The sequence below is a fragment of the Rhinatrema bivittatum genome, chromosome 4 (genome assembly GCF_901001135.1).
Source record: "Rhinatrema bivittatum chromosome 4, aRhiBiv1.1, whole genome shotgun sequence".
Classification (NCBI taxonomy): Eukaryota; Metazoa; Chordata; class Amphibia; order Gymnophiona; family Rhinatrematidae; genus Rhinatrema; species Rhinatrema bivittatum.
Genome location: NC_042618.1, coordinates 156397450 through 156413141, shown reverse-complemented (window position 1 = coordinate 156413141; position 15692 = coordinate 156397450).

The window sequence follows — 15692 nt, the reverse complement described above, 5'->3', positions numbered from 1 at the left end:
TTACGCCTGCCCGAGGCCATGTTCCGGTCCGGGGGCTGGTCCGGAGGCTGCGGCCATGCCCCCGGGCCGGAACCACACCCACAGTCCCGCCCCCAGATGATGCGCTGCAACACCCCCCCCCCAGGAAAGCACCGGGACTTACGCGCGTCCCGGGGCTTGCTCGTGCCACCGAGCCTATTCAACATAGGCTCGGCGCGCGCAGGGGGAGCTTGAGGCAGGTTTTCAGGGGGCTATGCGCGTATTTTACGCACATACCCCTTTGAAAATCTGCCCCATTATATATCATGTAGCTTTATTATTTAAATTACCTCATTATAAAAATGTACATTTTACATATATCATTAACATCACATCCTATAAATTTTCCACCATATATTCACCAATAGGACATGCCAGTGTCACCCAAATACACTTATTAAAACATACCCCATTCATCCATCACATTCACTCAACCCCCCACATAAAATAATCCCAACTATTCCCAATATTTTTCTTTAGGAGAGTCAGTGTTATTATCTATCACTGTATCTTTTCACTTGCTGATTTTACCAATACAAACACTCAGGAGAATACTCCCCTTAAATCTTCAATGTGTAGATTAATCACCCTTCTTCAGGTGAATTCTCCCCTCAGATCTTCAATATGTAGATAGATCACCCTACAAGGTCCCTTGTTTCGCATTTAAGCTTCCTCAGGGGATAATTAACACTGCAAACTCATCTCTGAGCTGACTTCTCCATCTTGTACAGATATTAATCCACCGCTGTTAAATGCCCATTCATGTCCACCACCACTACTTTATGGGAACTGTTATGCTACCCGATCGCGTTCCTGCGTGACTCGGGCCCCCTACCTTCTCCAGCGGGTCCGCTCCGACTTGTTCCACGCGCGGGCTGCAGCGCTCTGGCCGCGGCTCCAAGATGGCGCCCTCCCGGGGAGCAGCATCGGCCGGCACAGGGTTAGCCCCGCCCCTTATAGGGGTTGAGACACGGAGGAGAGGCCGTCCCCGGAAGATGACGTCAGCCTAGGCGGGGGATTTAAGGGCAACGCTGCGAGCAGCTGATTGCCTTTCAACAGGTTCCTGCCTTGCTTGTCTCCCGTGCTGTGTTGGACCTCTGCCGTTGACCCTGCCTTTGCCTGCTGCCTGCCTTGACCCGGAACGCCCTCGGACCCTGCCTTTGCCTGCTGCCTGCCTTGACCCGGAATGCCCTCAGACCCTGCCTTTGCCTGCTGCCTGCCTTGACCCGGATCGACCTCGGACCCTGCCTTTGCCTGCTGCCTGCCTAGACCCGGAACGAACTTGGACTTTGCCTTGCCTGCTGCCTGCCTAGACCCGGATTTGGACTTTGTTCCTGGTTACTCGCTGTTGGACCTGCACCGGATTCCACCTTCCGGAGACGAAAGGCACCAGATTCCCCAGGTGGGTGACTTCTCGCTCCGGACCAAGGGTCCACTATAACAGATTGAAAGGCCATGGACCCGATGGACCTGTCCGGTCTTCAGGCAATTCCCGGTCTTGCTCAACAATTAATGCAGCAGCGCCAACAGCAACAGCAGCAACAAATGAGTTTAGAGGCATTAACAGCTACCGTGGACAGATTAATACGGCGGTTGGATGCTCCCCAAGGAGCTGAAGCAGCGGCTCGCCCGCCTCCTCCGCCCAATAACTTTGCCTCCGTTTCGCATTTACCAGCACCACCTCGTTTCTCTGGGGAGGCTAAAAATTGTCGAGGTTTCCTTAACCAATGCTTCATCCGCTTTTCCTTGCAAGAGACCCAGTTTCCCAATGATCGGACCAAGACTTCCTTCATTATCTCCTTACTGGACGGGAAAGCAATGGCTTGGGCATCACCCATTTGGGAGAGAGGAGATTCAATTTTAAATGATCTAACAAGATTTGTTTCTGTCTTTCGCCAAGTATTCGACGAACCTGGAAGACTTGCTACTGCCTCATCAGAACTTCTTAATCTGCGTCAAGGGTCAGGGACCTTGGCAGACTTTGCGATTGCTTTCCGCACCTTGGTTTCTGATGTAGCTGTTGGCGCTGTTCTTAGCCAACTCTCTGCCCGAGGAGTATTGTTTCCCTGCTCCTTCTTCTCTCGGAAATTCTCTCCCGCAGAGAAAAATTATGGAATTGGCGATAAAGAGTTGCTGGCCATCAAGATGGCTTTTGACGAATGGAGACAGTGGTTGGAAGGAGCGCAACACACCATCACGGTCTACACGGACCATAAAAATCTAGAATATCTTCACAGGGCTCAACGACTCAATCCCCGTCAAGCCCGCTGGTCACTGTTTTTCTCCCGATTCGATTTCGTCCTTCGCTTTCGGCCTGCCACCAAGAATGGACGGGCGGATGCTCTCTCTCGCTCTTTCGAGGTGGAGGATCGCCCAGAGACTCTGAATCACATTATCGATCCCGCCAAACTGCTACTAGCGGCCACCGGCACCGTACCTTCTGGGAGGATGGTTGTACCTCTCCGATTACGCCCCAAAGTACTGTCTTGGGCCCATGACTCTCTGGCGGCTGGACACCCTGGGTGTAAACGTACCTGGGAACTCTTGGCTCGATATTACTGGTGGCCTAAGATGAAAGGGGATGTCCGGGCCTATGTGTCTTCCTGCCCTAAATGTGCCCAACAGAAGCCGTTACCGGGTCGACCTTGGGGGCTCCTTCAACCCCTTTCTCCTCCTCGCGAGCCCTGGACTCACCTCTCTACAGACTTTGTCGTTGATTTACCTGCCTCTGGCGGGAACCAGGTTATTTGGGTTGTGGTTGACCGTTTTTCCAAGATGGCTCACTTTGTCCCGTTACCCAAATTACCCTCTGCTCCTGAATTGGTGGACCTCTTTGCTTCACATGTCTTTCGTTTTCATGGTCTCCCACTCCACATCACCTCGGACAGGGGTCCTCAGTTTACGGCCCGGTACTGGGGCGCGCATTGCAAAAAGTTCGGTATTCATCTGGACTTTACCACTGCCTTCCACCCGCAAGGAAATGGTCAGGCTGAACGGGTCAACAGGGGTTTAAAATTGTTTTTACGCCTTTTTGTGAACCATCGTCAGGATGATTGGGCCGGTCTCTTACCGTGGGCCGAGTTTTCCCACAACTCACATGTGCATTCGGCTACTGGGCAATCACCATTCCAGATCGTGTTTGGGAAGCAGCCCCGACCTCCTCTTCCGTTGCCTATTACGGTTGCTTCTCCTGCGGCTCAGCTTTCGGCCCAGAATCTTCATGACCTGTGGGAGGCCACGACTGCACGCCTTCACAAAGCGGCTGAGTCTGCTAAGCGGATGGCGGATAAGCATCGCCGTCCTGCTCCGCAATTCCTTTCGGGAGACAGGGTGTGGCTTTCTACCCGTCATTTACGCCTCCGGGTCCCTTCCATGCGGCTCGCTCCCAGGTATATTGGTCCCTTCCTCATCCGTGAACGTCTGGGACCGGTTACCTACCGGCTTCGTCTTCCCCGTTGCCTTCGGATTCACGACTCTTTTCATGTCTCCCTTTTGAAGCCTTTGGTTACTTCACCGTTCCATGCTACTCCTCGCCAAGCGTCACCCATTGAGTCCGAGGAGGATGCCATCTATCAAGTTCGTGAGGTTCTTGATTGCCATAGACATCATAGGAGATGGGAGTATTTGATCGCCTGGGAGGGTTTCGGCCCGGAGGAAAACTCCTGGGAGCCGATGTCTCACATCTTGGATAAGTCTTTGCTTCATCACTTTCATCTCACGCACCCGGAGACGCCAGGTCCTTCCCGGAGGGGGCGTAAGATGGGGGGTACTGTTATGCTACCCGATCGCGTTCCTGTGCGACTCGGGCCCCCTACCTTCTCCAGCGGGTCCGCTCCGACTTGTTCCACGCGCGGGCTGCAGCGCTCTGGCCGCGGCTCCAAGATGGCGCCCTCCCGGGGAGCAGCATCGGCCGGCACAGGGTTAGCCCCGCCCCTTATAGGGGTTGAGACACGGAGGAGAGGCCCGCCCCGGAAGATGACGTCAGCCTAGGCGGGGGATTTAAGGGCAAAGCTGCGAGCAGCTGATTGCCTTTCAACAGGTTCCTGCCTTGCTTGTCTCCCGTGCTGTGTTGGACCTCTGCCATTGACCCTGCCTTTGCCTGCTGCCTGCCTTGACCCGGAACGCCCTCGGACCCTGCCTTTGCCTGCTGCCTGCCTTGACCCGGAACGCCCTCGGACCCTGCCTTTGCCTGCTGCCTGCCTTGACCCGGATCGACCTCGGACCCTGCCTTTGCCTGCTGCCTGCCTAGACCCGGAACGCCCTCGGACCCTGCCTTTGCCTGCTGCCTGCCTCGACCCGGATCGACCTCGGACTTTGCCTTTGCCTGCTGCCTGCCTAGACCCGGAACGCCCTCGGACCCTGCCTTTGTCTGCTGCCTGCCTAGACCCGGAACGAACTTGGACTTTGCCTTGCCTGCTGCCTGCCTAGACCCGGATTCGGACTTTGTTCCTGGTTACTCGCTGTTGGACCTGCACCGGATTCCACCTTCCGGAGACGAAAGGCACCAGATTCCCCAGGTGGGTGACTTCTCGCTCCGGACCAAGGGTCCACTATAACAGGAACTATTTTTCTGAAATTAAGATGTCTCATGTTTTTCTCAAAAATGTCCACCGTTTAAACCTTTTGAGCCCAATTTTAAAACATAGCGCTCAGGAATAAAGTTTTTATATGCTAAGGATATATAGACTTTGGCTATAATTTTCAGAGGACTTGCACATGTAAGTCTGCTTTGAAAATTAGGAGGTACATACAAAGTCTATTTATTTATTTATTTAACATTTTTTTATATACCGACGTTTATTGGGAACATCACATTGGTTTACACTGAACATGAATGTAGCATTAAGGGCTTTACAGAGAACTGAATATTTAACGACAAATTAGAACAAAATTTAGAACAGTGCCAGAAATATGGTGAGAATGAATATTTACAGAATAATGGAGTATAAACAAACTATATACAATGTAAACAGTATTGATAATTTTGGAGGGAAACAAGAATAGCAATGGAAAGGGAGTTGGGAGCGAGGTGAGAAGGGAAGAGAAAGGATGGTTGTGAGGGAGACATTTTCATAAAGGGAGCTTCAAGTAGAGAGCCAAAAGGTTTTTAGGAGAAAAGATTGGAGTGAGAGAAGGGGGGTAAGGGAGAGGGATCAGGTATATGCCTGCTTGAATAACCAGGTCTTTAGTTTCTGTTTACATTTTATTGGGCAGAGTTCCTGGCGTAAATCTACAGGGCAGGCATAGTATCCAAAGTGCAGGTCCTGCTATGGAAAGCGCACGATCTTTAGTGGTTGCGAAGTTAGTGAGTTTGGGTAACGGGGTTTGCAGTGCTGCCAGATATTGATTTCTAGTGGGTCTTGAGGTAGTGTGAAATATTAGGAAGTCATTGAACCATTGCATGTTGAGGTTATGTAGAGATTTATGTATGATGGTGAGGGTCTTGTGTAGGATCCGGGATACAATTGGGAGCCAGTGTAGTTCCTTGAGGACAGGGAAGATATGTTCATTTTTGCGGGTGTTAGTGAGGATACTGGCAGCAGCATTTTCCAGACTTTGGAGGGGTGGATTCTGTTTTTGGGTAGGCCTAAGAGGAGGGCATTACAGTAATCAGTTTTTGGAAAGATGGTGGCTTGGAGTACTGTACAAAAATCGTTGAAGTGTAGAAGGGGGTTTTAGTTTTTTTAGGGTGTGCAGTTTGAAGAAGCACTCTTTTAGGGTAGAGTTAATGATTTTTTTTAGATTAATTTGGTTGTCTAGTGTGACACCTAGGTCTCATACGTGTTGTGAGAATGAAATTCAGGGGGGTGTAGTGTGGGGGGAGGTTATTAGTGAAGTTTTACAGAGCGATGAGCATAAGCTCCATTTTTGAGGTATTGAGGGCAAGGTTGATGTTAGTTAGTAGTTTGTTGATTGATAGGAGGGCAGATTCCCATATATTGATAGCCTTGGGTAGGGTGTCAGTCACAGGTATGAGTATTTGTACATCATCCGCATATATAAAATGGGGAAGACCAAGTTCAGAGAGGAAGTGACAGAGAGGCAGAAGGTATATGTTGAATAGTGTGGATGATAAGGAGGAGCCTTGCGAAACACCTTAAGTCAGGGGGATTGCTTTAGATTCACTGTTTCCTATTTTGACTTTGTATTGCCTATTGCTAAGATATGATTTGAACCAGCTGAGGGGGACTCCAGATATGCCAATTTCACTGAGACGTTGGAGAAGAATATTATTGCTGATGGTGTCGAAGGCGGAAGAGATGGCTATAAGAGCCAAGATGTACGAATGGCCTTTTTCCAGGCCTTTAAGGTGTTATGGTTTTGAGGTGTTGGTGGATTTTTAGGTGCTGCAGTGATGGCCACTCCCACAGGGAGGAGCCCTGCAGGGAACTGCAGTACCAGGCTAGACTGAGATGCACAAACACAGAGATAAGTTTTATTGTACAGCTTGTAGAGTTCACCAGAGGTGGCAGTAGTGAGTAGATTCCTGCAGCAGCAGTCTGGGGTCCTCGGCTGAGGAGAGCCGTCCCACAATGGTGGTATAGGGAGCTCCGATGCAGATCTTCAATGAGGAGCTGTAGGTGAGACAGATTAATCACACTCTTGTAGTTGTAATGGTGAAGTTCCTAGGAGGTAGAAGTAGTTGTAGCAGGCACCAAGGTAGACAGCTCAGGCCCTTGAGGAGCAAGTACCTGGATATCGGATAGGCACCTGGAAAGAAGCATAGGGCCCCCAAGGAGTGGGTACCTAAGTTAGTAGAACCCCGGAGGGTAGAGAGAGCTTCCAGCAGCAGCGAGAAGCAGCAGAGCAGCTTAGACCGGATGAATCCAATCCTTGCTAACTCAAAGTCAGTCAGCAAATGGGCAACCTAAATACCCAGATGTTGTGACGTCACTTGAGGGGGATGCCCCCGAGGTTCACGCCAATGTTGGAATAAAGACATGGGTAGTGCGTGCACGCGTGCCCTAGGAGGCCCTCAGTTGAATCATGGCGGAAAGCCTTGCCATAGCCGTTCCAGGGACGCCGGAGAGAGCGGCAAGCAGACGCGGTGATTGCCATTTTCCCGAGGCTGGTGGAGAAAGCAAATATTGAGGTGAGGCATGTGGGACGAAGCCGTCTGAGTCCGACGGATGCAACATAAGGAGGTAGTCTGTTAGGGACAGAAGGAGGGTTTTGGTACTGTGATATTTACGGAAACCGAATTGGGATGGAGAAAGATTATGTTGGTTGTCTAGATAGTCGGTTAGTCATCGATTGACTGTTTTTTCTAGGATTTTGGCTATGAAGGGTAGGTTAGAGATGGGGTGAAAGTTGGAGGGCTCAGAGGTTTAAAGTTTGGGTTTCTTTAGTATGGGTTTAACTATTGCTTGTTTAAGGGCGTTTGGGACTATGCCAAGTGTGATGGAGCTGTTTATGATGTTGGCAATGGGTTGGGCTATTATATTAGGAATGGACAAGATAGTTTTGGTTGGGATTGTATCTGAGAGGTAAGAGGATGGTCATGTTTTCTTTAAGATGGATTTGATTTCAGATGTAGCAGTGGTTTCAAAGGAATTTAGTTCTGTGGAGAGGTTATTTGGGGAGGGTTCTGATGGGTGAGGGGATTGATGGAAAGCATGTCAGTAGTTTGGTGATTTAGTCATGGAAGTATAGTGTGAGATCTTCACATTTCGGATTGGCTTCCTCGTCAGGCAAAGGAGTGGGTAGTGATTTAGTTAGGGCTGCTACGTAATCGAAAAGGGCTCAGGCATTAAATTGTACTTGGTGGATTCTGAGGGCATAGAAATCCTGTTTGGTTTTGTTTAACATGTCACGGTAGCTATGGAGGGATGATTTGTATTTTGAGAGCTGTGCTGGTAATGGTTCTTTGCGCCAACTTTTTTCTAGTTTTCTTAGATTGTATTTCATAGTTTTTAATTCATGTGTGTATCAGGGGTTTTTAGTATTTTGTGAGGATTTTATTTTCTAGTTTGTAGTGGGCCGATTTTATTGGCAACATTATTAGTGAGGTGGTTCCAGGATGAAAGGGCAGAGTCTGCATCCGTCAAGTCTAATTTGTCAAGCGTATTAGAGAGGGCTGCGATTAGATTATCCCTTTTACATGTTTTTCTAAAGTGTATGAACCGGTATGATGTCCCCACAAATACCGGTATATAAAAGTTTCTAAATTTCTAAATATGGTGTTTTTTGTGCTTGTAGGGGTAGAGTGGTTCTTTATGGAACAGGTGGTTCTGATGAGGCAGTGGTCAGACCAGGGGGATGGGGGTACATGTAGGGGGGTCTGAATGTATTTATTTATTTTAAAACTCTTCTATACCGTCGATAATTCACCATCACAACGGTTTACAGAAAGGCACAATAAGAAAATTTTATAATTGGTATAGATTACAAATTAAACATGTGCCAACATAGAAAGGTAACATATTTTAATAATAGAGACTATGTGTTGAATAAAGTTTAATGTCGGTTAGGAAACTGTAAAGCGGTTCAAATCTACGTTAATATGTATTTGGAGATATAAAAGAAAAAAAGCTGATTGCTTGGTGCGTCCTTATCTATCAACTGTTTTCCTCCTTCTCTTTGTCTTTCAAGAAAGCTTGTTTAAAAAGCCATGTTTTCAGCTTAGTTTTAAATAGTTTCAAATTTGTCTGCAGCCTTATTTCGAGTGGCATGAGTTCCATAGAACAGGTCCAGCCAGTAATAGTGCTCTCTCCCTTACTTGAGTGAGGCATGCTAATTTAACAGAAGGAACAGTTAGGGTCTTATTAGCAGATCTCAGGTTTCTGTGTGGAACATGTACGCGCAGTGCTGTGTTAAGCCAGTTGGCCTTTTCATCATGGAATAGTTTGTGAATTATACACAGTGCCTTGTATTGTATTATTTGTTCGATTGGAAGCCAGTGTAGTTCAGCAAGTGTTCCTGTGATGTGGTCTCTTTTCTTTTTGCCTGTCAAAATTCTAGCTGCAGAATTTTGCAATATTTGGAGTGGTCTAATAATAACTTGAGGCAGCCCTAATAGCAGAGAGTATGTATGATGAAGTTTGTGAAGATTAGATCCAGGGTATGGCCAGCTCTATGTGTTGAGTTGTTAATTATCTGCTTAAGGCCTATAGCATTGAATGACGCTAGCAGGGGTGTCGCAGGAGGGTGCACGTGGTGTGGTGTCAACGTGGAGATGGAGATCTCCGAGGATGATGGCAGGAGTGTCTATGGTTATGTTTTTGGCGATGTATTCAATGAGGGGGGAAGAGTTACTGTCTAGTATCCCTGGAGGGGAGTATATTAGACAGATTTGGAGAATAGGAGATTTCAAGAGCCCGATTTCAAGTTTAGGTGGCGTGCTAATGGATTGGTGTACTAATTTAAGTTCGTTCTTTGCGGCAAGAAGGATACCTCCGCCTTTTTTGGGGGGTCTGGGAATAGAGAAGATGTCGTAAATGTTTGTGGGGAGTTGATTTAGTAGAACCGTGTCAGTTTCCTTAAGCCATGTCTCTGTTATGGCACAGACATCAGGATTATCATCTAGGAGAATGTCATTGAGGATGGGAGTTTTTTTGACTATTGAATGAGCGTTGATGAGGGAGAGGACAGTCAGACCAAGGAATTGAGTAAGGGGGGTGATCATAATAGGGAGAAGTGTTCTGAGGTATGCACAATGGTGAAAGGGGTGGGGAGCAGAGGGCTTGTGATTGTAGTGTCTGAGTATTGGTATATTATGAATCTGCATGTTTAAAGCTGGGCTGACGAGCTTATTGAGAGAAGGAGCTATTGAAGTGGATAGATGTATCAGGTGGATATTGAGTGGGGGGGAGACGTGATGAAGGAATGGAGTGTGTAATAATGTAAAAGTTGTAGTGAGTTTTAGGGTGAAGAAGAAGAACTGCAGATGGTGCTGGGAGGCAGGTGCCGTTTAAAGAGGGGGGGAAGGATGTGAATAGTGATAGAGGGAGGAGAGGTTACTTGTGGAGGTAGTCCAGCATGAGAGATAATGTGTCCTGTTTTTTGTAATTTCTTCGATGAGTTGGTAAGAGGGTGGGTCAGCACAAAGGGGCACACTAAGGGGCAGGCCCCTTAGTTGTGCTCCTTCGGCACGTGACCCTCGGCACGAAACGCCAGAGGACTGCCTTCTCCCTTTAAGGGCTTCTGGCACTGGAAGTGATGTCCGGGAAGGGTCGGTTGGCAGGCAGGCATTTCTCGGGGCTTTGAGGCTGGAAAAGGTAGGCTGTAAACTCACGTTCAGGCTCGGACCCCGATTGGTCTTCCATGGCATACATGCACACATTTTTGCCTGCAGGGGAGCAGGTATAAATGTTAACATATACATTTGTGTGCATGCTTTCGATTTTAGAAAGTACTCACATAAAGGTTTTCACTGCCCAAACTCCATCCCCAGAATCATTTCTTTCAAGAACACGTAAAAACAGGAGTAAAACCGCTTCTGGGCCTACTTTTATGCATACAGGCCCAAGAATCATTTTCAAAAGGCCCATTTATGATTGCAATATGGTATTTTATGTGCATGCATGCTTTTGAAAATTCACTCCTAAATAAACGGATTTTACCCCACATTTTCAAGGAAAACGCATGCGCATAAGTTTGCTTTGCAAATTTGTGCTTAAGTGGATTTGAATACGTACAGAAAGTTAAACCTGCTCTTCGCAGGGCATAACTTCTGCCGGTGAACTTGTATGCAGGCTTTTGAAAATCAAAAAGAAGTTGGTGTAAGTCCAAGGTCCAGCTCAGTTCTGCCCCCCCCTCCCCCCCGGAATGTCTCTCCCCATTTCACAGAACAATGCACATGAAAATGGGCTACACAAGCACTTTTAAATGCATTGAGCACAGGGCTGTTTTAGAACAGAGACTTAAATGCATAATGCTCAGGTTGATGCAATATGGGCGTGTGAAAAACGGGCACTCAATCATGTTCGCCCACTTTCCTTACATCGCAGAGGCCCCTCTCCTGGGCATGCGATGCGGTACACAATGAGCTGCTGCATTTAAAAGGAGGTGCTAGGGGAAATCGTGTGTCCCTTAGCACCTCCTCGGCATGACTGTGCGTAGGCTAGGGAAACAGACGCTCAAAAGTGCATCCGTTTTCCAAACCAGCGCGCATTCACTGTTTAGGGAAATGGTCGCTAGTAACCTGAGTGTCCATTTTCCGAATCTGACCACCATCAAGACATTTAAAACATATTTTTCCCATGTTGCTGCTTTCTGTGCTTCTTCCGACTTAATATCATGATAATGCTAAGTTGGAGGAACCACAGAAAAGCAGTATTTTCTGCTTTTCTGTTCAACTTTCAGGGCTCCTCAAAACTTAACACCAGCTCCTGGGCCAGCATTAATTTTTGAGGGTTAAAATGTGCACGACAGGCATACGGTTATTTTTTTACATTGGGGGTACTTGCTAATATCCTCATCAACATGGCATTTACATGGGATGAGTGCTATTAGCTACGTGTTGGTTTGGATGAGTGTTTTGGACGAGCTGATCCCCTTATTCAATCAGGGATTATTGATGCAAGTCCAAAACGTGTGTCCACCATGGGTTAACCTGTACACTAGCCTGAGCGCACAATATTGCATCGGCCTTACTGTGTTTAATGTGCGTTTATGGCTTAGAAAATTCACTTGATTTACCCTGGGACCCAGAAGTTTGCAGGCTTGGTCTCACTATTACACAGGGAACAATGTTACAAACAGAATTTTTATTAGACACCTCTCGAAAGCAGCAAGATGTACAAATGTTTCATTATGAAAAGTTGCATCATGCCATCTGCAACTAACTGGCTTGCCAGAGCTCGGAAGATCCACAATGTAGAAAAGCTTGTAGCTGAAAGAAATGGTTATAGTGGATGCCCTTCCACCAGACACTTGGAATGCTTTGACCCCAGTGATCCTACTTTCATATCTTCTGTCTATCATCTTCCTTAATTTTTTTCCTCTTCCGCTTTTCATGCTGATTTTCCTGTGGATTTCTTTGATATTTCCACATTTAAATGAAAAATCTTTATAATGACAGAATGAATACTATATAGCATTTGAGATTGCTTACCCTGTATTTATCTTTTTTTCTATGGATTTCAATACTATTTTATCCTTATTATTTGCAAACTGTATGCTTATGGTCTGCTTTTTACAATTGGGATAATTTACAAAACGTTTCAGCATGTAAAATTGAAAGTTGCGTGTATAAATTGCATGTAATATTTGGTAAAAGCCTGAAGTATGCGTGTACTAGCAGTGTCATGTGTAAATGTAAATGAATGTAAGAGAGGCCCTTGAGGGACATTCTGGGACAGCTTCAGAAGTTCACATATAAGTTAGTATTCTGCATGTGGTGTACACACAAATGTTACCAAGTTTATATGGATGTTTTCACACCTGTTGAGAGGTGAATTTTCAAAGGAGTTGCACATGTAAATGTAACATAACATTGTAGCAATTTTCAAAAGCCATTTACCTACATTAAGTGCACTTACATGGGTAAATCCTATGGACAATTAAATGCTATATATTATAGCAATTTTCAAAAGCCCATGTACATGGGTAAAGAACATAAGAACATGCCATACTGGGTCAGACCAAGGGTCCATCAAGCCCAGCATCCTGTTTACAACAGTGGCCAATCCAGACCATAAGAACATGGCTAGTACCCAAAAACTAAGTCTATTCCATGTTACCGTTGCTAGTAATAGCAGTGGCTATTTTCTAAGTCAACTCACTTAATAGCAGGTAATGGACTTCTCCTCCAAGAACTTATCCAATCCTTTTTTAAACACAGCCACACTAGCTGCACTAATCACATCCTCTGGCAACAAATTCCAGAGTTTAATTGTGCGTTGAGTAAAAAAGAACTTTCTCCAATTAGTTTTAAATGTGCCACATGCTAACTTCATGGAGTGCCCCCTAGTCCTTCTATTATCCGAAAGTGTAAATAACCGATTCACATCTACTCGTTCAAGACCTCTCATGATCTTAAAGACCTCTATCATATCCCCCCTCAGCCGTCTCTTCTCCAAGCTGAAAAGTCCTAACCTCTTTAGTCTTTCCTCATAGGGGAGCTGCTCCATTCCCTTATCATTTTGGATGACCTTCTCTGTAACTTCTCCATCGCAACTATACCTTTTTTGAGATGCGGCGACCAGAATTGTACACAGTATTCAAGGTATGGTCTCACCATGGAGCGATACAGAGGCATTATGACATTTTCCGTTTTATTCACCATTCCCTTTCTAATAATTCCCAACATTCTGTTTGCTTTTTTGACTTCCGCAGCACACTGAACCGATGATTTCAATGTGTTACCAATACCCATTATGAAGCCTAGATCTCTTTCTTGGGTGCTAGCTCCTAATATAGAACCTAACATTGTGTTACTATAGCATGGGTTATTTTTCCCTATATGCATCACCTTGCACTTATCCACATTAAATTTCATCTGCAATTTTGATGCCCAATTTTCCAGTCTCACAAGGTCTTCCTGCAATTTATCACAATCTGCTTGTGATTTAACTACTCAGAAAAACTTGAATCAACTGCAAATTTGATTACCTCACTCGTTGTATTTCTTTCCAGATCATTTATAAATATATTGAAAAGTAAGGGTCCCAATACAGATCCCTGAGGCACACCACTGCCCACTCCTATCCACTGAGAAAATTGTCCATTTAATCCTACTCTCTGTTTCTTGTCTTTTAGCCAGTTTGTAATCCATGAAAGGACATCGGCACCTATCCCATGACTTTTTACTTTTCCTTGAAGCCTCTCATGAGGAACTTTGTCAAACACCTTCTGAAAATCCAAATACACTGCATCTACTGGTTCATGTTTATCTACATGTTTATTAACTCCTTCAAAAACGTGAAGCAGATTTGTGAGGCAAGACTTGCCTTGGGTAAAGCCATGCAGAATTTGTTCCATTAAACCATGTCTTTCTATATGTTCTGTCATTTTGATATTTAGAACACTTTCCACAATTTTTCCTGGCACTGAAGTCAGGCTAACTGGTCTGTAGTTTTCTGGATCATCCCTGGAGCCTTTTTTAAATATTGGGGTTACATTAGCCACCCTCCAGTCTTCAGGTACAATGGATGATTTTAATGATAGGCTATACATTTTTACTAATAGGTCTGAAATTTCATTTTTTGTTCCCTCAGAACCCTGGGGTATATACCATCCAGTCCAGGTGATTTTCTACTCTTCAGTTTGTCAATCAGGCCTACCATATCTTCTAGGTTCACCGTGATTTGGTTCAGTCCATCTGAATCATTACCCATGAAAACCTCCGGTACAGGTACCTCCCCAACATTTTCTTCGGTAAACACTGAAGCAAAGAAATCATTTAATCTTTCTGCAATGGCCTTATCTTCTCTAAGTGCCCCTTTAACCCCTCGATCATCTAACGGGTCCAACTGACTCCCTCACAGGCTTTCTGCTTCAGATATATTTTTAAAAGTTTTTACTGTGAGTTTTTGCCTCTACGGTCAACTTCTTTTCAAATTCTCTCTTAGCCTGTCTTATCAATATCTTACATTTAACTTGCCAATGCTAATGCATTATCCTATTTTCTTCTGTTAGATCCTTCTTCCAATTTTTGAATGAAGATCTTTTATTTATTTATTTATTTATTTATAACTTTTTTTTATACCGAAGTTTAGGTAACAGAATTACTTATCACTCCGGTTTACATTATAACAAGTAGAAAACAATGACAACATATGTCTTACAATGAACAAAGGAGTGAACAACTTGGATAATATAACATAACATAACTAGGAACAGTAGCAGTATGCACTATTAGAGTGAAACTAGCGCATGGGGAGGGAAATTTGCGAATGGTGGGGGAAGGGGAAGGAAGGTTTTTGGCTAAAATAGCTTCTTTTGGCTAAATATAGCTTCTTTTGGCTAAAATTTTGGCTAAAATAGCTTCTTTTGGCTAAAATAGCTTCTTTCACCTCAAATTTTAACCATGCCGGTAATTGTTTTGCCTTCTTTCCACCTTTCTTAATGTGTGGAATACATCTGGACTGTGCTTCTAGGATAGTACTTTTTAACAGTGACCATGCCTCTTGCACACTTTTTACCTTTGTAGCTGCTCTTTTCAGTTTTTTTCTATTTTTCTCATTTTATCAAAGTTTCCCTTTTGAAAGTTTAGCACGAGAGCCATGGATTTGCTTACTGTCCCCCTTCCAGTCATTAATTCAAATTTGATCATATTATGATCACTATTGTCAAGCGGCCCCACCACCGTTACCTCTTTCACCAAATCCTGTGCTCTACTGAGAATTATATCTAAAATTGCTCCCTCTCTTGTCGATTCCTGAACCAATTGCTCCATAAAACTGTCATTTATTCCATCCAGGAACTTTATCTCTCTAGCATGTCCCAATGATACATTTACCCAGTCAATATTGGGGTAATTGAAATCTCCCATTATTACTGCACTACCAATTTGGTTAGCTTCCCTAATTTCTCTTAGCATTTCACTGTATGTCTCACCATCTTCACCAGGTGGACGGTAGTATACTCCTATCACTATAGTCTTCCCCAACACACAAGGGATTTCTACCCATAAAGATTTGATTGTGCCTTTAGTCTCATGCAGGATGTTTATCCTGTTGGACTCTATGCCATCCCGGACATAAAGCGCTACACCATCTCTCGGGTGCTCC